The sequence below is a fragment of the Leucoraja erinacea genome, chromosome 21, assembly GCF_028641065.1.
Source record: "Leucoraja erinacea ecotype New England chromosome 21, Leri_hhj_1, whole genome shotgun sequence".
NCBI lineage: Eukaryota > Metazoa > Chordata > Chondrichthyes > Rajiformes > Rajidae > Leucoraja > Leucoraja erinaceus.
Window position 1 is genome coordinate 12728702 of NC_073397.1, and position 26893 is coordinate 12755594.

The 26893-nt window shown below is 39.7% G+C and overlaps 1 protein-coding gene across 5 annotated transcripts in view; it reads left to right on the forward strand.

The window, feature by feature from the left end:
* The window catches only part of LOC129707261 (nuclear receptor coactivator 3-like), a 196160-nt gene that overhangs the window by 103504 nt on the left and 65763 nt on the right, over positions 1–26893 (forward strand). For 4 of the 5 annotated variants that reach the window (XM_055652168.1, XM_055652169.1, XM_055652172.1 and 1 more), the window contains exon 3: positions 18514–18589. The gene's annotated coding sequence lies outside the window, so the exon portion shown is untranslated. Of the gene's footprint in view, positions 1–5180; positions 5373–18513; positions 18590–26893 lie in introns of those variants that run through there. The other variant, XM_055652171.1, reaches the window with a different exon arrangement.

The window sequence follows — 26893 nt, forward strand, 5'->3', positions numbered from 1 at the left end:
CTTTAAAAAATATATATTTTTGTTTATACCACAGTTCCACGTGCTTATGAGGGTCTTATTGGTAGAGTTTTGGGACGATCATAAAACAAAGATATATTAAATATGTTCTTAAGTAAGTACGTTTATTGGCCAAGTATTCACATGCAAGGAATTTGCCTTGGTGCTCCGCCCACAAGTGACATACAATGACAGTTACGAATGACTCAGAAAACACTAAACATTAATAATAATAATAAAACATTAATGATAAAACACCATTGATCAAGCAGGTGATCCAACAAAATACCACATCAAAGGGAGGCTACAGATTTTTGGCTGTTGAATAGAGCAACTGCTCGTGGATAAAAACTGTTTTTATGTCTGGCTGTGGCAGCTTTGACAGTCTGGAGTTGCCTTCCAGAGGGAAGTGATTCAAAGAGTTTGTGGCTGTGGTGAGAGTGGTCAGAGATGATCTTGCCAGCTCGCTTCCTGGCCCTTGCAGTGCACAGTGCACTGCAACCAGGGAAGGTTGCAGCCAATTATCTTCTCAGCTGATCGGACAATTCGCTGCAGCCTCCAGGTGTCGTGCTTGGTGGCTGAGCCAAACCAGACCATGATGGAGAAGGTGAGGACAGACTCTATGATGGCCGTATAGAATTGGACCATCATTGCCTGTGGCAGATTGTGCTTCATCAGCTGCCGTAGGAACTACATCCTCTGTTGTGCCTTTTTGACTGTGGAGTCAATGGTTGCCCTCCACTTAAGGTCCTTGGAGATGATGATTCCCAGGAACTTAAAAGACTCCACAGATGTGACTGAGATGTTGTTAATGATGAGGGGAGGGGGAAGCTCTCCTAAAGTCTACAATCAATTCCACTGTCTTAAGAGCATTGAGCTCTAGGTTGTTGCGATGGCACCAGGACGCCAGCTGTGACTCTTCCTGTCTGTAGGCAGATTCCTCCCCATCCTGGATCAGTCCAATCAGGGTTGTGTCGTCCGTAAACTTGAGAAGCTTGACAGAGGTGTCTGTGGAGGTGCAGTCGTTAGTGTAGAGGAAAAGAGAGAGTACGCAGCCTTGTGGTGCTCCTATGCTGAACGTTGGCGGGTCTGAGATATGCTTTCCCAGCCTCACTTGCTGCTTCCTGTCTCAGGAAGATGGTGATCCACCGACAGAGGGGTTCAGGCACAGTCAACTCGGAATGTTTTAATGTAGTAGCTCTGGCACAATGGTGTTGAATGCAGAGCTAAAATCAACAAACAGGTTCCTTGCATAGGTCCCCTGGCGGTCTAGGTGCTGTAGGTTGAAGTGCAGGCCCAGGTTGACTGCATCATCTACATATCTATTGGCCCGATATGCAAACTGCGATCGTGATATTTTTCAGCTTGGCCAGCACAAGCCTTTCAAGTGTCTTCATGACTACAGAGGTCAGTGCGACAGCCCTGTAGTCATTAAGACAAGTAATCCTTGCCTTTTTGGGTACAGGGACAATAGTGGACACTTTGAGGCAGGCAGCGACAGGGCATGTTTGCAGGGACTGGTTAAAAATGTCTGTATAGACAGGTGTCAGTTGCTTGGCACAGAGCTTGAGAGTAGAGTTGGAAACATTGTCAGGTCCTGGAGATTTCCAGCTTTTCGGTCTTCTGAAAAGCCACTCCACCTCTTCTCTTTTATTGATGATGAAGTGATGTTGTTCAGCAAGGAGGGTGTGGGTAATTGGGTGTAAATTGGTGATTGGAGGGGGTAGAAGGGCCCAGTCCTTGCAGACTGAGGTCAGGCTGTGAGTGTGTGTGAAGTGTTGGTTGAGGTGGGAAATGGGGTGGTCCAGTCTTTTCATACTGGAGTCTTGCCTTAAGTAGGTGTGAAGTGGTGAATGGGAAGGAGATGGTGCTGGGTCCTTTCTTTGCAGACTGGGGTGTGGCTGTGTTGGTTGGGGAGGAGGGGGAGGGGGTACCAGGGTTACTTTTCTGATTTTCAAACTTAAAACATGTTTTGAATTTGTTCTTGAGTTTTATTAAACATTCACTTCCTCTGCTTTTCATTGCAGAAATTATTCACCTTGACTAACATTGAGCAATATCAATGTGAAAAGATAAGGTCAGAATTCCAGTGAATACGAGCCCAGTCAACCCATTCCTTCATCATATGACAGTCCCACCATCCCAGGAATTAACCTGGTGAACCTATGCTGCGCTCCCTCAATAGCAATAATGTCCTTCCTCAAATTAGGAGACCAAAATTGCACACACTACTCCAGGTGCGGTCTCACCAGGGCCCTGTACAACTGCAGCAGGACCTCCTTGCTCCTAAACTCAAATCCTCTCGCAGTGAAGGCCAACATGCCATTAGCTTCCTTCACTGCCTGCTGTACCTGCATGCTTACTTTCAGTGACTGATGTCCAAGCACACCTCCCCTTTTCCTAATCTGACACCTCTCAGATAATAATCTGCTTCCTGTTCTTGCCACCAAATTGGATAACCGCACATTTATCCACATTATACTGCATCTGCCATGCGTCTGCCCACTCACCCAACCTATCCAAGTCACCCTGCAGCCTCATAGCATCCTCCTAGCAGCTCCCACTGCCACCCAGCTTTGTGTCATCTGCAAACTTGAAGATGTCTCATTTAATTTCCTTGTCGAAATAATTAATAAATATTTTAATTAACTGGGGTCCCAGCACCGAGCCTTGCGGCACCACACTATTCACTACCTGCCATTCTGAAATGACCCGTTAATTCCTACTCTTTGGTTCCTGTCTGCCAACCAGTTATCTATCCATGTCAATACCCTACCCCCATACCATGTTCTCTAATTTTGCACATTAATCTCTTGTGTGAGACCTTGTCAAAAGCTTTTTGAAAGTCCAGATGCACCACACCCACTGGATCTCCCTTATCCATTCTACTTGTTACATCCTCGAAAATTCCAGAAGAGTTAAATTTAGCTCTTAGGGCTAAAGGAATTAAGGAATATGGGGGGGAAAGCCGGAACGGGGAACTCATTTTAGATGATCAGCCATGATCATATTGAATGGCTGTGCGGGATCGAAGGGCCGAATGGCCTATGTCTGCACTTATTTTTGTATGTTTTTATGTTTTCTAAGATTAGTCAAGCATGATTTCCCCTTCATAAATCCACGCTGACTTTGACCGATCCTGTCTGCTTTTCAAATGCGTTGCAATAACATCTTTAATAAATCGACTCAAGCATCTTCCTCACTACTGATGTACGGCTAACTGACCATTAATTCCCCGTTTTCTCTCTCCCTCCTTTCGTTAAAAATTGGCTACCCTCCAGTCCACAGGAACTGATCCAGAGTCGAGAGAACATTGGAAAATGATCAACAAATCATACACGATTTCTAGGGCCACCTCCTTGAGTACTCTGGGATGCAGACCATCAGGCCCTGGGGATTTATCTGCCTTCAGTCCCAACAGTTTATCGAACACCATTTCCTGACTAATGTGGATTCCCTTCAGTTCCTCCCTCCCGCTAAATCTTTGGTCCCCTAGCATTTCTGGGAGAATGTGTCTTCCTTAGTGAAGACAGAATCAAAGTACTCGGTTAAATGTTCGGCCATCTCCTTGTTTCCCATTATAAACTCACCTGTCTCTGATTGTAAGGGACCAACATTTGTCTTAATTAACCTTTTCTTTTTTTGCATATCTACAGAAGCTTTTACAATCAGTTTTAATATTCCCTGCATGTTTTCTTTCATGCTCTTTCTCTTTCCCCCCCCCTGCAATTAACCCCTTTGTCCACCTCTGTTCTAAATTTCCAGTCCGGTTTGCTGCTTCCTCTGGCCAATCTTCCTTGGATTTAACACTATCCTTGCTTTCCCTCGTTGGCCATGGCCGCCTTCCTCGTTTTATTTTTTCGCCAGACAGGGATGAACAATTTTTGGAGTTCATCCTTATGATTTATGGAAATTGAAATTTCAGTGCAAAGACAAATTTGGCCTTTCTAATTGGGATAGTTAATTTGATTTCAGATGATCTCCCAAAAAGGTAGAAAATGGGGAAATCAGTAAAACTCTACTTCAGTGATCTCCAGCGATACTGGGCATTCTGTAAAACTTTGTTACTGACTCGATAAATAAAGTCAAATATTTACATGAATGCCCAGACCTTTGTCCTGTAGAAGGTACACAAAAAAGCTGGAGAAACTCAGCGGGTGCAGCAGCATCTATGGAGTGAAGGAAATAGGCAACGTTTTGGGCCGAAAACCTTCTTCAGGCTTTGTCCTGTAGACTTGTCCTTTAAACTTGTCCTGTAGACTTGTTCAAAAACAAAAGCAGTTAACTCGGGTTCTGGCAGCATATTGTTTTTTTGCAAGTGTGCTTCATGCAACTCGTATTTAAAAAAAAATACAGATGTCTTGCCTGCTATGAGGTTATGTGGAAAGCAGCGTGGGGAAGACATGAATGTAAATTTGATTCAGTGCCTTGTTTTTGTACAACCAACCCTGCAAAATCTATTTTTAAAATGCTGGACTGTAAATACCATTTGCATTTAGAGAGATTTTTGTTTACAGGCAAGTAACTATAAAGTGTGAATGATATAGCAAGTTAGTTGGTAAAACGGCAATATTACACTTAAAGACATTGCATCAGTTTAAATTAAATGCATATATTTTTAAGCCAAAATCTCCAAATGACTATGTTGCTCTTTCACAGATAGCAGTGGTTATGACCCAGTCTTCCAAAAATAGAAGATACAGTATAATTGGCTGAGAATATACCTGTTTTTTTTAAATAATATGTATGTCGGGGTTGTGATTTTTGAAAATACTGCATCTAAACAGGGATTATTATAAATAGCAAGATATGGCTCGTACTACTGTAGTTATTTTAGATTTAGTGTTCTGATTGCACCACCTTTCATTGTAAAAGAGCTAATTTAAAATATGCACGGTGTGACGTTTGTAGCTTTCAGTTACAGTAATTAAATAGATTAAAAAAAACTCCAATCAGGGGAGCAATCTTTGGAAACGTCTGCATGCTGGAAACAACTTGGTACATTCTTTTGGAGGAGGAGGCTTTTTTTTTGAAGCATTCATTACGATCAGAGCAATAATTCTGCTAATACAGGAAGGAAAATGCATTGGCTGCTGACTGGGCAAAGATCACGTGAACTAAGTGAAACAAGCTGATGAGTTTTGTTGATTTGTTTCCTGTTTTCTGTTTCACCAAGAACGAGCTGAGGGCTCTGAATTCTGAAAGGAATTCATTTCATTTTTGTACTTGGGCTAATGTTTGGGAGGAGGTAAGTGGGTTAAAACAAAGCAAATTAGATAATTAGTTTTGGCAACTGGTCAGCCATTCGGGTTTTAATCGAACTGCCAGGAAGATCTTGGCAACTTGCCCTTTTACAGCAATCTCATTGGTTAAAGGTAAGCATCAGTTATTTTTGTACTATTCGTTCGGTGTTTGTGCTGACTTCCTCTGCATTGAAAGCTTCTTATTGGAAGCACTGTCATAGAGACCATGCTTTGTGTGTGTGTGTGTGTGTGTGTGTGTGGGTGCAGTTATTTCAGTTTTGTTTGCCAAAGATTACTTTTAGAATTTTTTTTCTAAATATAATTTTCCCCCCACTTGAAGCATGTTTTCATGCCTGCATTTATGGTGAGACACAAACACACCAGTGTTAATTTCTTAAAGTGGTGCATGAGATTCTGGTAGGATATAAACCTATAATTTTCATCAAAGGAACTGTAATGCATGTTTGAAAAATGTTTCTCTCAGCATAGTAATGAATATGGATCCATCCATTAATGTTTATTGCACATGTATGCATCCTGCTACTTAATTTGTGGTAGCGTTTAGCCTGAATTGCATGTAAGATCCGTTGATCTTTTCCTTCTCTTGAATGTTTAACTAAGAAATTTGATAAGATTAACAGATTTTGACAGGAAAGAGAACCCAAAATGCAGAGACTGAAATTAATGAGTGAATAGATATAGTATAGAGTGCAATATGATTAAAGTTATTTTAAAATACCCTTTCTCACCCCTGCCCATGCACACCATTTTGCCATGAGTGCATAATAAATGATAGGATAATATTTTCTAATATATATTTGCCTTTTCATTAGAATTCTGAGTAGCATTATTAGCATCTCATATAGGATCTGACAAATGTACATTATTAGAATTCTGAGGAGTATTATTTGTTCAAATGTCAGTGTTGGGTAATGTGGACTCGCCTTTATGGATTGTCACTTTAAAGATCAGCTATTTATAAGTCGTGTGAAATCTATTTTTAAGGAAATATGGGTCAACATCAGCAGGAAAAAGGTAGTAATTTAAAAGTTGGGATCTCACTGAAAAGTTTAATTGCTGGAATTGAATGGAATTACTGTTCTATAAATTGCAACTTGTTTTGACCATTTATAAAGGTGGCAGTGGCTATCAGTTGTAATGGTATCACAGCAACAGAAATATTTACCTTCTCTGAGCTCTTCCTGGTTTATGACCTTGCATGATTAGAGTCTTTCTGAATAAAGGTTGCAGTACTTCCTTCTTTTAAATCGCAAATTTACATTATATAACAACTCCCATAGGATCTGACAGATGTACAGCCTATCGGTGACAGTCACTGTGCTATATTGATTTTTAATCTAAAAATGAATCTAGCAATATCATTTTAGTCTTTCATACCGCTTTTCTCCATGGCAATTAATCTTTCTACTTGGACTCAACATGCAGAGCTGTAAGCATATTCCAGTAGAGTAATACTAAAGATTAATATGACAAGAAAACGCTTTCGAGAATGTTTAAAGTTCACCAAGTAACTTTTTAACACTGAATTGTTGTGATACTTGTTTCACTCCTCGAGTGCTTCAGGTTAAATCATTGTCCTTTCCGCTTAATTGCTAAATAGGAAATCACGTTGTGATGAATTTTCTCTATCTCATTTATTTTGACCGTTTCGTTGTATAAAGCAGATGTTTCCTAATGCTGAAGTAGAATCTATTAACTGCACCTGTATGGTATGCATAGGGTGATCAGAGTTAAGTGCTATGATATATTTCTATAGACTTTAATTGAGAGTAATTTGTTGCCTGCAAAATCCTTGAGTGAGTATCCTTCTGGAAGCCAATTTAGTGGTTCAGAATTGGTCAGAAACCTTCAACTTCTGACTCCGAGATAAGAGTGATGCTCTGAAGATAAACTGGCAACGGACAGACCTCTCACATGACTGACTACCAACCTACTCTCTGGAATCCAGCTATGGTGTTTCGCCATGAAGAAGGGCGGATTAGACAACAGTATGAGGAAGGCTTGGAAACAGTGCACTGGATAGTCCAAAGCTATAGATGAGTTGTTGACAGTAGATGGACATAGAAGTCACAGTGACCTCCATAATGTTTGGGACAGACCTCCATCATTTATTTATTTGCCTCTGTACTGCACAATTTAAGACTTAATAATAGAAAATAAATCACATGTGGTTAAAGTGCACATTGTCAGATTTTAATAAAGGCCATTTTTATATATTTTGGTTTCACCATGTAGAAATTACAGCAGTGTTTATACATGGGTGTCCCCCCACCCCCCCAAATTCAGGGCACCATAATGTTTGGGACACAGCAATATCATGTAAATGCAAGTAGTCATGTTTAGTATTTTGTTTGCATGCAATGACTGCTTGAAGTTTGCGATTCATGGACATCACCAGTTGCTGGGTGTCTTCTCTGGTGATGCTCTGCCAGGCCTGTATTGCAACCATCTTTAGCTAATGCTTATTTTGGGGGCTAGTCCCCTTCAATTTTTTCTTCAGCATATAAAAAGCATGCTCAATTGGGTTCAGATCAGGTGATTGACGTGCCTTAGTTCAATTGGCCACTCAAGCATTGACCATTTTTTAGCTTTGAATAACTCCTTTGTTGCTTCAGCAGTATGTTTGGGATCATTGTCTTATTGTAGAATGAAGCGCTGGCCAATGCGTTTTGAGGCATTTGGTTGAACTTGAGCAGATAGGATGTGTCTATACACTTCAGAATTCATTATGCTACGGCCATCAGCAGTTGTATCATCAAATGAAGGTAAGTGAGTCAATACGTTCAGCAGCCATACATGCCCAGGCCATAACACCCCACACCACCGTGTTTCACAGCTTCTCTCCTCCATACTTTGTTCTTGCTATCACTCTGATATGTTAATCTTCATCTCATCTGTCCACAAGGCCTTTTTCCAGAACTGTGGTTGCTCTTTTGTGCTTCTTGGCAAACTGTAACCTGGCCATCTTATTTCTGCGGCTAACCAGTGGTTTTTCTTTATTAACAAGAAAATTCTTCTGTCATCAGCTGTGGAGATCTTCCTTGACCTTCCAGTCCCTTTGCGATTAGAAAGCTCACCAGTGCTCTATTTCTTCTTAATGATGTTCCAAACAGTGCACGGTGCACTCTGCCAGTCGCCGTTCCAATTAGCGGTTTTTCAGGCGGCCGCTGAAAAACGGCCAAATTTGCGACCGGCCCATAAGGTTTGCCTGATGTCTCTAACAGTTTCATTCTTGTTTCTCTCATAATGGCCTCTTTGACTTTCATTGGCACCACTTTGGTCCTCATGTTGATAAACAGCAAAAAAAGTTTCCAAAAGTGATGGAAAGACTGGAGGAAAGACTAGATGCTGAGAGCTCTCTTATACCTGCACTAAGGAGGCAATTAAACACACCTGCCATGCGTCCCAAAAATGATGGTTCCCCTAAAATGGGGGGGCGGGGGGCTATGTATAAACACTGCTGTAATTTCTACACGGTGAAAACAAAATGTATAAAAATGGCCGTTATTAAAATTTAACAATGTGCACTTTAACCACATGTGATTTTTTTCTATTACAAATCTCAAATTGTGGAGTGCAGAGGCAAATACATAAATGATGGGTTTTTGCCCCAAATTTTACGGAGGGGACTCATTGTTGCAGTGATGGAAATAAATATTCTTAAATACGAGGTCCAAAATTCAAATTGGCTCATTTGTGGTGCCACTGTCAGCAGACTGGTTCTCTCTTCCAGTCTTGTCATTGTGTTTTGACAAACAGTGGCTAATTTTAGAAATTAAAGAAAATATCTGAAAAGTGATTGGCGATTTCAGGGTTGCTGATTTGCAAACCATCTTCTTGGTTTTGCATTAAATCTTTTAAAAATGCTGTATTTTAATCATCTTTGTATTTGAATGGAACAAATAATTTTGTGTTCCTATCCTGAGTGTGCAATGCAATGGGTTTTCAAAACATTATTGTCTTTAAAACAGAAATATTTATTACAATCACATGTACAATAAACTGAAGATGAATTGTGTAGTTGCGACAAAATGTAAATAATTATTTGCTTGCCGCATGCAAATTTCCCTTTGTTAGACATTTTAGCTCTTGTTTATATTGAATAGAATTACTTGTTTGCTTTCCTTAAACTGTAGACTTAGTAAACCATTTTAGAGCAAACACTTGTCTCCCCAAAACACTGACTTCTCAATTAATGAAGTAATAAATCGTGTGCAAAAGAAAAGAAATTTAAGGTATTGTAGCAAAGTGATGAGCATAGACTTAGCCCGAACATAGACCTAGCCCAGATATGTGAATGTCTTTGGTAGATAAAGAGAGGAATTTTGAAGGCACTGTTGCAGCCGATGGCTCTACTGCTAAACATGGAGTTTAATTATTTTGGAGAGATGCATCTGAAGGCCAGAATTAGAAGCTTGGAGCTTGGAGGCAGTGAGGAAGTAGGCTGATAAAATATAGGAGAGATAATGGAAGGATTTGAAGCTTAGGTTTGTTTAATTTTATTATATCAAGGAATAGCAAATAGATGCAAATTACCATGGATTTGTGAAAAGTGAGTTGGAATTAAATTAAAATAATGAATTTCGCACCATTTAAGATATTCATGTTCAGAGGAGGAGTTGCCAATGAGGAGAAAATTGGAATGAGTTGGGGAAGAGGGTTTGATGGAAGAATTTAATTAGCAGAAGAACTGAGGTTACGGATAGAGATCGTTTTAGTGCAATGTGTGAAATTAGTCTACTTGGGTGACATTGATGTCTGCTTGAAGTGCAAGTTTAATGCTCAGATTGGAAATGGTGATGAGAGTAGAGTGCGAGTAAGATTTTCTTTCATAGTTGCAGTTTCGCATTCTCATTTAGTACTGGATGGAAATCTGGTTACGTGGCACAGACCACATTGCAAACTCCAAGGTTACCTCCTGTTGTGCTGTAATTTGCATTATATAATAATGCTCAAGTCAAATGTTTTCCCTTGATTTCCACATAGCTAGCATTTATTTATACATTATGTGATTAGTTGTTACACACGTTGTGAAGCTATATTTTGATTGGGCACCTTTTGGAAGCCAGTTTCAACTGACGATCATTGTATAAGATTTGTCAAAGATTTCTGGAAATTATGTTTGCCCAAATCTAAGTCAGATTTCCAACACAAGCCTTGACTGTAATCATCATATTATGACTGTGATTGAAAATGTCCTTGCATTATTATTACCATCATATGACCAAGAATTGGATAATCCCCTTCCATTACATCTTATTAATGATTACACTGATTTCAGTAAAATAAATACAGCCAAAGATTTTCATTGTAGATATTTTTGACATATTTTGATTTATGAAGGATATTTTGATAGATAAAGAAATATGTTGTTTGATTTCTGTTGGTTCCTTATTTCTTGTTTTTTTTTTTCATTCTGAGACAGTTTCAAAATTAATTGATACACTTCAGACAGTCAGTTTGGAGTTTTTTCAAATATGAAATTAAAAGATCAAGTACATTTCAATTAAATGATTTAAATGAGTAATCAGACATGTTGGGAAAATATCTTGTACAATTGCTAAGACAATGATTTTAGTTTAATCTTAGAATAAACTTATAATTAATGAATTCTCAAATATTTTGAATTGCTTTTCTTGGCAAATTTAGTTCTCAAAGAGAATTCAAGTGCAAAATTACTAAAATGAATTTACATATTTACAAATTACTAAAATGAACATCCATATTTATTCTGCTATTTCATTCTGCTTATTTGTACTTCATTTATCTGCCTTTGTTATCCTTTGTTGCTTTTGCCCAAAGAAAATCTATCATGAAAACATGAATTATCTAACATCTATAGTCCTTGGGTAAAGTGTTTGAACTTTTAATAGCTTTTTGTGAAGGAACATTTTGTGAATTTTTGTCTAGTCAAAAATGGTTCAACTATTATACGATTCACGCCCTCCACTAAAAATATGTTTCCAGTGTCGATCTTATCAAACCATGTTAAACCCCTCGATTAGATCACTTTAAACAGGACCAAGACCTAGGTTTATGAAACCGATCCACAATTTAGCCATTTATGGATGATTATAAATCTTCTAAATTTGTGCATTCCTTCTGATATCAAAATAACTATGCTGATTTTTAGGTCGAAAACTGAACACAATTCCAGGTGAAAACTAACAAGATTTTTTTGCCATAGCTGTATGAAATTCTCTTTGAATTCTCGACCCCAGTTGTCACCTTGATTATTTTGGTACCATTACACAAGCTTTGATTCATGTAACTTGCACCTCTTAAAGGATTTTGTTTCACATCTTGAACTTGCTGGCGAAAGGAATATTCCAGTATGTCCATCTGAACCCAAAGTGAATGGCCATGAATCTTGCGACATTGAGCTCCAGTTGTTGTAGTTTTGCCAGTTCGTCCAGGTGTTGAATACCAAACTATTTTGTGCATTTAATGACTTTTCAATCAAGGAAGAATGGTAGGTCTCTTCTGATGCTAATATAGGAATCTACTGAGTTTTATGAAACAATCTATTGAAATACAACTTGAAATAAAATACTGGCACGAGTCATTATTCTAATGCTGATTAAATGCGTAAAATGTATGTGTTAAGTGCCAAACATTTTTATCCCATAACAATTTCAAGGCCATTTTTACAAGAAATAAGATTACTAGTGAGTGTTTTATACTAGTGGAGGGAAGACTAAGTCTTAAGAAAGATACCAGACCATTCCATGTATTTTGCTGTAAAGATCAATGCAAGTCTGATATTCTAATCTGGTAAAGAATATTTGTGAAGAAATGAAGGGAAGCTGAGAAGGTGTTTAGTATAAATCGTATTCAGTAGTGAGCTTGCAGTGGATTGCATTATCTCAGATGTAGTCTTGTATGCTGGTGAACATATTTTGTTATTAAAGCATGCTCTTTGGGAATGGGAGTAGGTGGTTAAATATAATGTAAGTGTGATGTGAGACATGCTGAATCCTTCCACCAAAGACCAGGCTCTGTTAGTTTCCTTTGGGTCTTGTCCACCTTTTGGATTTTGGTTGTTTTCATCCTTTTAATCTTAATTTCCAAAAGGTGATGTCGTTGTTGACAATATTTCTGTGCTCCCACTACCAGCACCTCATTCATGCCAGATACTGATGACCGCAGGCAGTGGTGTAACTGCTCAGATTCGTTGCTTCAATTATTGCAAGATGTACACAATGTAAATGCTTTGATTTTACTGATTTCATCCGTTCCACACCCTTTAAGTGACATATTTTCCACTCCACGCACACCAGATTTCGCAGAAGCCCCTTGCTGGAGTGCCGGTGTATTTGTTTTGGACTTAACACCTTCCTGACTTGTCAGTTCAACATGATCATGATTTCCACTTTTACATACTTGGGGCCAATTATAGGGCATTGGGAATCAAAAGTAATCTTATTTGAAACTATGTTGTCCTGTTCTACTTTCATATATCTCTTTGTCTTTAGAAAAAGTGATCAGGGGCAAGTTGGTGATGAAACGTGTTTGTGTAAGCAGCCAAGTGTTTTTCTGTTGCTGCAAATATTACAGGAGGGGCTTCAACAGAATGAGTTCTTGCCCATTTATCGGATGGGCAACGTAGCAATAGAAGAGACAGTGTTGGAGTAACTCAGCGGGTCAGGCAAAATCCCTGGAGAAAAAGAGTGGGTGATGTTTCGGGTTGGGAGCCTTCAGGAGAACTTCTTCAAAGTAAGTATACCTTGAAGAGATTTTGCAGTGGAGCAGTCAAAATATGTAGAAAGGAATTGCGAATTAATTTGTGCATTACGGGTCAGGGCCTTTTGGGTATCAACAGAGGGGTTCTGACCCATAATGCCAGCCATCCCTTTTCTCAGACTTTGTGTGTGTTGTGCTGTTTCATTGTGCTGTTGTGGTTGTTATCACATAAAAAGTAGGTTGATGAAACTGATATTTATAGTTTGTCTATTAAATATCAAATAAATTCTCTAGGTTGTTGTTCAGCTGGATGCGTTGTTATTAGCAAAACAATCATCTTTATCTTATTAGAAAGTCTCTGGGATTGAGGATGACTTGCTTCCACTCCAGTTCTGTGATTGCTCGGTCAATAAAAGACCTGCAGACTTGATCACAAGGGACTACATACTAGATGGACAGCGGGTGTGCAATCTTGCAGGTGATGTCCTCCTCCTGCCATTTATGCCAGGCTTCTGTGACCTTTTAATGAATGATTAAATTCTCAATGCCATCCTGAAATGCTGCTCCTCAATTTTTGAGTCATGGGTTTGAGGAGAATGAGGTGGCATTGCACTTTTTCCATGGGTTTGAAAACACCCTTGAATCTTTTCTTCCATCCACCTGATAGTCAAAGATAGACCAGAATAATGTGTCTGTTTCAAAAGTCTGGAATTGGGCATTTAAACATTGGAGGTTGCACATTAAAGGGCTACAATGCTGGGCTGGGTGAGGGCACTGTTGTTGGTTCAGGTTTAAATCCATTAGCAGGATAAGGTTTACAAAGATCACATCAGTGGTATCTCTCAAGTGCTTTTAGTTGCCTGCTATAGGAACAATATATTTGAGGTGTACAGGAGAACGGGGAAAAAGAAAGATCCTCTATCAATCTATCGACTCTACAAGACGGCACGCTAACAATATGGTGTATTATAAGTATCCGGAAAGCATGGATCACTTCCAGCATCTCTGCTGCTGCCTCTCAATGATGAAAGCCATCATCACCTTCAGTGTACCAGTACAGCCTTTGCTTGTCTAAGGAAAATGGTGTTTGTTGATTAAGACATGTAATCGAGCACAAATCCTGTGGTCTGATTTAAATGATGTGCTAAGAATGGACATTTTCTTCACCACCTAAAATCAAGTTAGATCAAATGTTTCTGATCTCTGAGAGCAAATTTTGATGTATTACATCTCTCGCAAAATACCCAAGAGTGATGTGACAAAAGGCTGTGGTAAACAGGTATATGCTGGACTTAAACAGCACTGAATAATGAGCAGCGCTGTTTAATCTTCATGTCGAAACAAAGAACTGCAGATGTTGGTTTATACCAAAGGTAGACACAAAGTGCTGGAGTAACTCAGGCAGCACCTCTGGAGTAAAATGTCTGAAAAAGTATCCCAACCCGAAACATCAACTATCCTTTTTTCGCCTGAGATGTTGCCTGGCCCACTGGGTTACTCCAGCACTTTGTGTCTATCTCTGATTAATCAAGAGATCGCCCGGCTACTCAATTAGCACTGCCCATCTGTCAGCACATGCGATGGTGGATTATGAAGTGCTAGAATAGCAAACTGTAGTGCTGAATATGGATACAGATTCGCAAATTGCAATATACAAAAAACGCTAGTTTAACAGCATCCCATTGAAGATGCACAATCATCTAGTGCACATTAAAAAAAAAAATGGTGCATCCATTATTTGAATAATTATTACTCCTCCTTAGTTATTAGTTCTCCTTAGCCCTCTGCTGTCCCTTTAAATGTAAGTTCTTGTCAGTGTCCCTTAAATGTCAAATAAACTATCTGAACTATATATATTCAATAATAGCAAACAAATTGTCCCTTAAATCCTTTTTTTTTTTGCTGTTATTGCAATGATTGGTTCAGATAGTTACTCTGCCAGTGCATTGAAAATTAAATGCTGTGTCACTCTTCTGAACCACATTAACCCTTTCATGCTGTGCTACTTTCAAGTTTCTTCCATGTTGAATGGCGATTCTTCAAAGCAAATTCATCATTAATTCCAATATTAGTTTTCTCTCATGTAACCAATAATATTTGTGCATAAGAATATTACATTATTAGACAACAAATGTCACCTAACAAAACCATCTTTGAATACTCAGTGGTTTTATTGAAAGGTCTGAGTTTGAATATCCTTATCTCCTTTCATTAATTTCATCTGCAATACCTGGCACAGCTTCAGATTCCCTTCTCTTTAAATATTTGTGACAAGAGCAAGGCATTTCCAAGAGAAACCTGTTGATTAACTTTTCTTGCACTTTCCTGATGATCATAGAATGTATTTCTATGTCTTCCCAGGTACTGATCCTGGAGCACGTTTAGAATTTTACATGTATTTTTTAACTTTGGCAATCGCATTGTGAATAATTTTTCAGAAGCCTTGGAGGAACTTAACTACCTTATGCAGTGTTATGATAAACCTCCGGCTATGTAATGACTTCCCCTTCAATTTTGTTTGAAGTTATCACATTCAGTCCTTTTGTCCATCCAAACCATGTACCTGTATCAAATTTTGGTCACGTCTGTACACATATCTCATTGGTTTCTTGCATTTAATGGTACTTTATTCTCACATGTACCTAGACACAATGAAATTATTAGTTTTACATACAATTCAGAAAAAAATATACTCTACATAAGCACAATCACAAGTACAAAAGTACATAGTGTAAGAATAGTAGATTTCACAGAGGTAGTACAAAAAGTTGCTATGTTTCCAATGCCATCTAATGCCCCTCGTATCAAGTTCTTATCTTGGCCTAAAAGGTCCGTTGTTCATGCGGCACTGCGTCTGCTTGCAGGTGTTGGCCTGGCCTGGCAATATCTGCGTACTATCTGTGTCCTACTCCGCTGCTCTGCCGATCCGTGCTCCTTCAGGCTGTGTCTGATCAAGAGGTTGCAGGATGAAACATGCTGCGTTGCCAGTACTTTGTACCAGCATTTGCTCCCTGCAAGCATTAAGACGTTCAGCGCTTCATGTGTGAATCTGGAAGCTCGGAACCTATTGCCAAAGTTGTACTGACATTTCCCGAACAGTGTTCCAACATTGGACACCTAGTTCAGTGGGAATGCACAAACTTTGAGGTTTCGTAGCACTTGTGCTTCTGGGCATAAATCCTGGCACTTCGCTATAATAAGATCCTCTCCAGAAAATGGTGAAAAAGATGGTGACAGCTGGCTGACCATACTACCAGGATTAGCTGGTTGCTAAAGATATAAAACCACTGACTATTTTTGAACATTTCCATGTGGATCTCAATTTGGAGCCATTTCAAGAAATGCCAGCAAACCGTTGTCAGGAAACATGAGATGTTTGTGCATGTGCTGATAGTTCCCTGCAAAATCTAGACTGTTGGAATAACTAATTATAAATATTTGGTTGTGGAAACTGATTTTCGTCTGATTTATTTTTTAGCACCCCCACCCCTCCCTCTCATAGCCCTGTTAAACAAAATGATGCAAAGGCTTAAAGTTTTAATGACCCATGGCAAAAACTATTTTTTGAAATACAACTCCTCCCTTTAATTTATCTCTTGTGCTGAGGGTAATGATTTCTGCAAAACATGAAATACTATCAGTTAATTTATGGTAGCAGATTAAAATAATGTTACTTTTTACTTGCAAACTGAACATTTCAATCATTGGCACAGCTGAATCAGGAAACTTCAAAATGTAACTCTTGATGGTATACAACAAAGAGTAGGGATTAACGGGTCCTTTTCGGAATGGCAGGCAGTGACTAGTGTGGCTCGGTGGCTAGCAAGGCTCGGTGCTGGGACCGCAGCTATTTACAATATACATTAATGATTTAGATGAAGGGATTAAAAGTAACAATAGCAAATTTGTAGATGACACAAAGCTGGGTTGCAGTGTGAACTGTGAGGAGGATGCTATGAGGATGCAGGGTGACCTGGACAGGTTGGGTGAGTGGGCAGATGCAGTTTAAATTGAATAGTCTTTTAATGTCATTCAAACAGCTTTGTTTGAGCGAAATTGCATTTCTACAGTCTTAACATTACAAAAAAAAACAAGACCCACACTTAATACAATTTACACAAACATCCATCACAATGAATCTCCAACCTCCTTATTGTGAGGAAGGCAAAAGTCTTATCTCTTCCCTTTGGATAAATGTGAGGTTATCCACTTTGGTGGCAAAAACTGGAAGGCAGATTATTATTTGAATGGTGTCAGGTTGGGAAAAGGGGAAGTACAACGAGGTATGTGGATCCTTCCTTGTTCATTAGTCACGGAAAGTAAGCATGCAGGTACAGCAGGAAGTGAAGAAAGCTAATTATAACAAGAGGAGTATAGGAGCAAAGAGGTTGTACAGGTTCTGCACTTGGTGAGGCCACACCTGGGGTATTGTGTGCAGTTTTGGTCTCCAATTTGAGGAAGGACATTCTTGCCATTGAGGGAGTGCAGCGTAGGTTCATGAGGTTAATTCCCGGGATAGCAGGACTGTTATATGTTGATAGAATGGAGCGACTGGGCTTGTATACACTGGAATTTGGAAGGATGAGAGGGGATCTTATTGAAATACAAGATTATTAACGGATTGGACACGCTAGAGGCAGGAAACATGTTTCCGATGTTGGGGGAGTCCAGAACCAGGGGCCACAGTTTAAGAATAAGGGGTATTTAGAACAGAGATGAGGAAAAACATTTTCACCCAGAGAGTTGTGAATCTGGGAAATTCTCTGCCTCAGAAGGCAGTGGAGGCCAATTCTCTGGATGTTTCCAGAGAGTTGGATAGATCTCTTAAAGATAGCGGAGTCATGGAATATGAGGAGAAGGCAGGAACGGGGTACTGTTTGTGGATGATCAGCCATGATCACAGTGAATGGAGGTGCTGGCTCGAAGGGCCGAATGGCCTACTCCTGCACCTATTGTCTATTAACTCTGTACCACAGTAATATCCCTCGGTTTTTGATTAGTTACCACTTCAGGCTTTGTCAGTGATCAGTGAGGAAAATATCTATCTATCGATGTGACGTGTAATTGGTTTGATTGTTTATTTGATCATGGGAAGTCAATGTCACTTATATTGCTGATATTTTGTTATCCATCTTCAAATACCTCAGAATGCAGTAAGTAGATAAGAGTAAATGCATTGATAGATCTGTAGCCACATATAGACAGGGCCAATTAAGGGTTAGAGCCAACCTTTTGAAGGATATAAATGGATTTAATCATTTTATTCTGCAATAGTTTGTGGTTGTTCTTACTGAGACCGACACATTTATTTAATTGAATTTATATTCTGCAGCTGCCTCATTGAGGTTTTGAACATCTGTTAATTCAAAGTACTTTTTATTGAAAGGAAATAACAGGGACAAGGCACTTTACCATTACAGTGCTATGCATTAGGTTATTGCTAATATAGGGTAGTAAAGTGCTGGATTGATTTTATTTATTCATTCAAATGTTTAACTTGAATTGACACTTGTTGTTTTTTCTGGTTCATTGTTTAGTTAAGATTTTAATTGGTCTCTATTTTTTGCAGCAATGCCACATGATGACTGAAGGCACTATTATGAGAAGTTACATGATCATCAAGATATTTACAGATTAAAACTGAGGTATGATATGTTTAATGCTCTGGACATTTTCCGTACAGATTTTGTTTAAGATTCAGAAGCAATTTGATTATTTGGAATCCCAAAAAATTGAAGCAGCATTAGGCCACGTGGCCTCTTAAGCCAGATGCCTACTCAATACAACAATAACTAGTGCATGCCAGCTCCCCATAGCTGTCGAGTTATTTGTATAATAAGGCTCGTACCACGACGTAAACGGAGTATATCTTTATTTAACAACTCTGTACAGCAGCCGCAGGTTCGTGTGCATGCCCGGGCAACTCCTCAATTGCCGGTTTCCCACGTCACATCCGGCCACCGCATTCCTTACACTATTATTCCCATAATACCACAATAGCTGTCATTTCCCTTGTCTTTCAATAAGATATCGACATCTTATAAATACTTTGAACAATTTATTTCCCTGTTCTCTAGGAAAGAGAATTCCAGAGATTCGGGATCCTTTAAATTTTAGAGATACGGCTGAAAGCAGGCCGTTCAGCCCACGGAGTCCATGCCGACCAGTGAACATCTGTATACTAACTGGAGTCCTATACTCTAGAGACAATTTTACCGTAGCCAATTAACCTACACATCTGTAAACCTTTGGATTGTGGGAGTATACCAGAGCACCCAGGGATAACTCGAGCGGTCACGGGGAGAACGTACAAACTGTGCAGACAGCACCCATAGTCAGGATTGAACCTGGGTCTCTGGCGCTGTGTGGCAGCAACTCTACTGCTGCGCCATTGTGCTGCCTTTAAAGCCAGAGTCCACATCCAATAAACACAGATACTCTTGATCCCTCTTGTGACATCACAGTATGGTCAGAATCATAATTCCTCTGAGAGAAGAAACTCTGATGCAGTTTGGTCTTAAATGATCATTCCCTTTTCTTTCAGCTTTCTTAAATAGATTAAATGCACAGTACTACAGGTGTGGCCTAGCAAATACCATTTAAAATAATAATCTTATTTCTGAATTCAAACTTACTTTCACTATGGTCCAATGTGTCTTTTGCCTGAACTACTTGATGCATCTGCCTGATTGCTTTTTTTTCTCATTCATGCACAAGAAAGCTTGGATCATTCTGTGCACCACTCATTTGTAGTCTCCTGCCATTTACATAATAGTCTGCCTTTTGATTTCTGTTTAAAAAGTTCATTGTTTTTTGGCTTCCCACCTACCTGTATTTGCTAAGTTTTCACCGACACATTCTACCCAACTACCCTGTTGCAGATTTCAAATATCTTGTAATTCACTCCAGCTTATTTTTATGTCCTTGGCAGCCTCTGATGCTTTGTATACTGCCCCCCGTGTCAGATCATTAATGGAAACTGGACCAATTGGGACCTGTTGGATCCCTGTCACACGTAATATTCCCCAACGTAATATTCCACCACTCACCCATCCCCCCCCAATGCAACCCGTTCCCCGAACGCAATATTCCACCCATATCTCCCAACTGCGCAGGGGTGGCTCATTTCCCCTTCTCCCCAGCACTACCTCCCCCTCCTCTTCATCCTCCCTCTTTTTAAATGTTAAAAAAATGCAAGCACTTGCTGCCATGACTTTAAAAAAAATTAAATTCCTCTTCCCCTGCCTCCAGCAGCACTCCTCCTGTTCAGCCTCCCTCTGCCAGGACTCGGTGTTGCAAATGAGATCCCATTGTGACGTCATAGCTGTAATTGCATCTGCCACTACAGTGTTCAAGTAATTCTTTCTCAAACTGTATTTTGTAAAGTTAAACTGTGAATAACTTGTAAAATCAATCTGAATGAAACTTGATGAAAACAAACCACAAGACGATTGTGAGTAAGGTGGTGCAAAAATTATAGCGCTATCGTGTACCGTTTTGGCGTAATTTTAGGAACATGCACACACACACACACACACACACACACACACAAGCGCACACACACACACACACACAAGCGCACGCGCACACACACACACACACACACACACACACACACACAAGCGCACGCACACACGCACACACACACACACACACACAAACTCACACACGCGCATACACACACACAAAAGATGAGAGTTTTAGTAATATATATAGATAGATAATTGATGAGTGAGTGCGTTTGTGAGGCCGCATTGAATATTGTGTTCAGTTCTGGGCACCATGTTATCGGAAAGATATCGTCGTTGGAAAGGGTATAGAGAAGATTTATGAGTATTTTGCTATGACTCGAGGGTCTGAGCTATAGAGAGAGGTTGAGCAGGCTGGGACTCCAGTCCTTGGAATGTAAGAGGATGAGGGGTGATGATCTTATAGAGGTGTACAAAATCATGAGAGGAATAGATCGGGTAGACGCAGTCTCTTGCCCAGAGAAGGGGAATCGAGAACCAGTGGACATAGGCTTAAGATGAGTGGAGGAAAATTTAATAGAAACCTGAGGGGTAACATTTTCACACACTGAGCGGTGGGTGTATGGAACAAGCTGCCAGAGGATAGTCCAGGAAGGGACTATTTGCAACGTTTAAGAAACATTTAGACATGTACATGGATAGGACCGGTTTGGAGGGATATGAGCCAAATGTGTGCACGACTAATGTAGATGGGACTTGTTGGTTTGTGTGGGCAAGTTGGGCCTCAGGGCCTGTTTGCATGCTGTATGACTCTGTAAGTCCAAGAAACGACAGTTACCTCCTGCCAACCTGAGATAGTCCCACTTATTCTGACACTATCTCCTGTGAGATAACTCGAGGGGCTCTGTGGAATTGTTTATCCATATTGATTTAAACATGTCTAACCAACTTGAGGTTCAGTAGACAAATTTGCCAATCAAACTGGGGAATTCAAGGAAGTTTGTGCTTTTCTGCTCCTTTTGGTGCTGTCATTTAAAATGCCAATGCACTCTTTTTGTTTAATATACAAAATTCACACTTGCACAGAAGTTGCAAACTTTCTGATACTTACGGAGTTAAATGTCAGCATGGTGTATTGGCAATTCGGGGTAACAGAAATTCACCCTTATGGAATTTGAAAAGGAATAAAAATTTGCTCTTGCAGAATTTAAGTAAGAAAAACAATTAAATACAAAATGGGTGAAAAAACAACACCAAATGCTGTAAATGTTTGTCAAATGCTGTCAATGCTCTCTAGAAACACAACCCCTCTGACACGGGTGTAATGTAATTCATTGCAGAACTGTTGATATTTCTTGGTCAAATGTGGTCCATTAATATTGTACTTTTGTTTGGAGCATTTGGCTACGTGGTGGTGTTTCATTGCAATTTTAAGGGTGAAAACTGGCTCACATTAGAAATTCTTGTGATCTCTAATGACTAAATTAAACATTGGGAAGACCGAAGTAACTGTCTTCGGCCTCACAGCAAACCCTGTTCCTTCCATCTGTGTACCACATTGCTTGCAGTCTCAGCATTTTTGTCCTTGAGCTGAACTGCTGACCATGGTGCCTGTCTTGTCTGAAAAATACTGTCCACATCAGTTTGAATCACTGAAGCCTTTATGCCTTTTTGAATGCCAAGTCAGCTGTCTCCAATGATCTCCTCTGCTATCCTTCTTTCTTTCTGTTTTTATCCAACAAGGGCATAAAAGGTTATGACATGGCAAAATATGTTTTAAATTATGCCATCTTGCATGTGTTTAGAATAATACACGTGAAAAATTTCCCAGGAATCGTCATAGAGACGCATGTTCTCTGGTAAACTTCTACTCAACGTCTTTAATGCATAAATTTATTCCATGCAAGCCTTGTTGAATATTGCTGTCTGCACCAGGAAAAAGATTTTATACCTGGTATATGAGAAACATACTGTGTCCATAATATTTGGGAAAAAGACCCATCATTTATTTATTTGCCTCTGTACTCCACAATTTGAAATTTGTAATAGAAAAAATGGTTAAATTGCACATTGTCAGATTTTGTTCAAGGCCATTTGTATACATTTTGGTTTCGCCATGTAGCAATTACAGCTGTGTTTATATACGGTCCCCCCATTTCAGGGCACCATAATTCTTGGGACATGGCTTCACAGGTATTTGTAATTGCTCAGGTGTGTTTTATTGCCTTCTTAATGCAGGTATTAGAGAGCTCTCAGCACCTAGTCTTTCCTCCAGTCTTTCCATCACATTTGGAAACTTTTATTGCTGTTTATCAACATGAGGACCAAAATTGTGCCAATGAAAGTCAAAGAAGCTATTATTAGAATGAGAAACAAGAATAAAACTGAGATATCAGCCAAACCTTAGGCTTACTAAAATTAAGTGTTTGGAACATCATTAAGAAGACTAATGAGCTTACTAATTGCAAAGGGACTGGCAGACCAAGGAAGACCTCCACAGCTGATGGTCTATAATAAAGAAAAAAAACCAAACACCTATCCGACAAATCAGAAGCACTCTTCATGTCAGGTGTGGATTTGTCAATGACCACTGTCCGCAGAAGACTTAATGAACAGAAATACAGAGGCTACACTGCAAGATGCAAACCACTGGTTAGCTGCAAAAATAGGATGGCCAGGTTACAGTTTGCCCAGAAGTACTTAAAAGAGCAACCACAGTTCTGGAAAAGGGTCTTGTGGACAGATGAGACAAAGCTTCAGAATGATGGCAAGAGCAAAGTATGGAGGAGAGAAGGAACTGCCCAAGATCCAAAGCATACCACCTCATCTGTGAAACATGGTGGTGGGGTTGTTATGGCCTGGGCATGTATGGCTGCTAAAGGTACTGGCTCACTTATCTTCATTGATGATACAGCTGTTAATGATAATAGCATAATGAATTCTGAAGTGTATAGACACATCCTATCTGCTCAAGTTCAAACAAATGTCTCAACTCATTGGCCGGTGGTTCATTCTACAGCAAGACAATGATCCCTAACATAGTGCTAAAGCAACAAAGGAGTTTTTCCAATCTAAAAAATTGTCAATTCTTGTGGTTAAGTCATTCACCCGATCTGAATCCAATTGAGCCTTTTTTTAAGCCGAAGAGAAAACTGAAGGGGACTAGCCCCCTAAACAAGCATAAGCTAAAGATGGCTGCAATACAGGCCTGGCAGAGCATTACCAGAGAAGTCACCCAGCAACTGGTGATTTTCATGAAACGCAGACTTCAAGCCATCATTGCATGCAAAGGTTATACAACAAAATACTGAACATGACTACTTTCATTTACATAACATTGCTGTGTCCCAAACATTATGGTGCCCTGAAATGTATAAACACTGCTGTAATTTCTACATGGTGAAACCAAAATGTATAAAAATGGCCTTTATTAAAATCTGACAATGTCACTTTAACCACGTTATTTTTTTCTATTACAATTCTCAATTTGTGGAGTACAGAGGCAAATAAATAAATGATGGGTCTTTGTCCCAAGTATTATGGAGGGCACTGTACATGAGTTTGAGAAACATATATTGTAGTTAATGTGTAGAAAGAACAGCAGATGCTGGTTTACATCCAAGGAAGACACAAAATGCTGGAGTAACTCAGCGGGACACGCAGCATCACTGGAGAGAAGGAATGGGTGACGTTTTGGGTCGAGATCCTTCTTCAGACTGATACATTGGCGTTACATTGGTTGTCAGTTTGCGCCTTAAATATATTAAATTATTCTGTTTTATTTCCCAAGTTCTCTTGGGATAGAAGCTTCCAAGGATTCACATCCCTTTGAAAGAAGAAATTCGTCCTTGTATCTGTCATAAATGGACGACTTATTTTGAAACAAAGCTTCTTTGTTCTAGTTAACCCCACAAAGGCATTTACCCTATCTGCCTTCTCTGCTTCAATAAGTTAACTTCTCATTCTTATAAACTCATGAATCCAAGCCTGTCCCATTCTCACACTGACTTTTCCGTCCTTGGGTTTCTTCCTTTGCCAGACATGACAATAAACTCTCTTGAATCTTGAATCTTGAAGAATGAATCCAAACTTGATGAACAGCTCTTTGTCTGTAGCATATCACTCATTGGTGTGAATGTTGAATTCTCCAATTTCCACTACCCTTGGCCCTGCTCCTTTCCCTCCTCTGTACGTTCATCAGCCATCCCTGAGTCACCTTATTACCCTTTCACCCCTCCTTTAAGCACCTCCCTGTTTCATTTCACGCATATCCCTTCCTCCTGGCTTTACATTTCACAATTCTTCATCATCCATTTCATCTCTAGCCTTTGTCACATACTCCACATATCTGCCAATCAACCGCTCTTCACCTGTAGCCATCTATCACATGCTAGACTTTGCCGTACACCCCTTTTTTAGCTTTCTCTCCTCTTCCCTCCCCCACCCCACATCTATCTGAATAAGAGTCCCAGCCCAAAACATCATCCAATCCCTCCACAGTTCCACTGTGTTCCACTGTGCTGGAGTTCCACCAGCATTTTGTGTTTAGCTCAAAATTCCTGCATCTGCAGTTCCCTGCTTCTGCAGAAGTTAAATTCACCTCCCTTTATAGCTTGATTATCTGTTATTATTGGGATGTTTATAGTGTCAATGTTGTTTACTATGAGGAACTATCCAAATTAATAAGAATGAAACTAAAAAGAACTGTATTTGCTGGAAATGAGAAATAAAAGCAGAAATCACTGAAAACACTCAGCAGGTCAAGCAACAAATGTAGAAAGAAATAGTGGGAATTGCCAGTTCATCTGTGGGCTTCCAGTATTTTCTGTAGCTTATTGTAATCTATTCCCTTTTTGTACATGTAGAAGCTATCTTTAACAGTTTTAACATTATTTGTTAATTTACACTATGCCATTTTCTCCTCATTTTTCTTCACCATCCTTTCCAGGAAATTAGAAAATTTCCCAATCTTTTGGGATGCCACCAATTTTTGCCACATTTGTATGTCTTTCAATTGATACTCAAATCATGTCTAATTGATGGTCATGTGCACAAGTACTGCGAGATACGGGTAAAATGACAATCTTGCTTGCAGTAACGTAAAGGGGCTGTCCCACTGCGGCGACCTAATTGCTGAGTTTAAAAGAGTTTGCCCTCGACTCATACTCGCAGCATGGTCGACACGAGGCCCTAGGAGGTCTTTGTAACTCCACTTCATGCTCGAGAGTAGTCCCCGCGTACTTGAGGCCTCAGCTAGGTTGCGGCGTATTTTTCAACATGCTGAAAAATGCCCGCGGGTAAAAAAAACGGCGCCATGGGAAAAATCGATATTTTTCTTTACCCGTAGGTATAGTGGAAGTAAGTCGCCGTTATTCGTAGATAGTCGAGGGTAGTTGAAGATAGTCGTAGATAGTCTTCAACATAGTCGAAGGGAGATCGAAGGAGGTCGTCTTCATTCTCCACTATTCGGTGTCCAATTTTCCCAAAGCTCGTCAAAGCTAGTCTTTAACATAGTCGAAGGAGGTCTTCAACATGACACTTTTTTAAACTCTCCTAAACTCGCCAATTAGGTCACCGCAGTAGGACAGCCCCTTTAAAGGCATATAGTCTCAAATTAACACAGAAACATAAATTATCCATTTTGTACATAATTCATCAGTACTTAGCAAAGAATGCTGTTTGCTGAGCAAGATTGACCTGGGGAGCTTTTGCACTACCTGACTGGTCATCCATCATTCCTCAGAAACCCACGTATTAGTGCACAGTGCTGCCTTCAGCTGATGACACTTCTCAGTCATAGTCGTTCATGTTATGGGTAAAGCATTTAGTGATGTCCAAAGCCTACAGACATTTTGTATTTGCTCGTTTGAAAAACGTTATTGAGGACCTGCCCTTCTATCTAGGGAGCAGTAAAAAGTGTATTTCCAATGGCTTAAGAGGCTGAATTGCAGACTGTGTGTGGTTTCCAGTTCGTTTCTGTATGTAGCATGGAAAAAAAAGCAATGAATGCTGTAGAACTCTCAGTTGAGAGTAAATTCTATCCTTGCAGGAATGGTGGTTTTTCTCAAATCTAAAGAGGGCTTGTATAGATTTTGTGAGAATTGGACAAAGTGATTCATTCATTTAATTCCCTGTGGAAAATTAAGCTGTGTAACACAGAAGCCCTGAAGTTTCTTTAATGGAATGTTATGTGACCATTTAATATGCTGTGAATTCTGTGGTTGAAATGCTACACAGCAGTCACTCATTTCTTCAGTCGGCTGGTAATGCCCTTTCTCTTCATGTTTTTGTCAACCTGAAGATGATGCCCCATGTTTTTGCCAACCTGAAGATGATGCCCCGTGGTTGATTAGAAAGTAAACACTAAAGAGGCTGTCCCACTGCGGCGACCTAATCTGCGAGTTTAGAAGAGTTTGCCCTCGACTCAAACTCGCAGCATGGTCGACACGTGGTCCTAGGAGGTCCTATGAGGTCACTGGA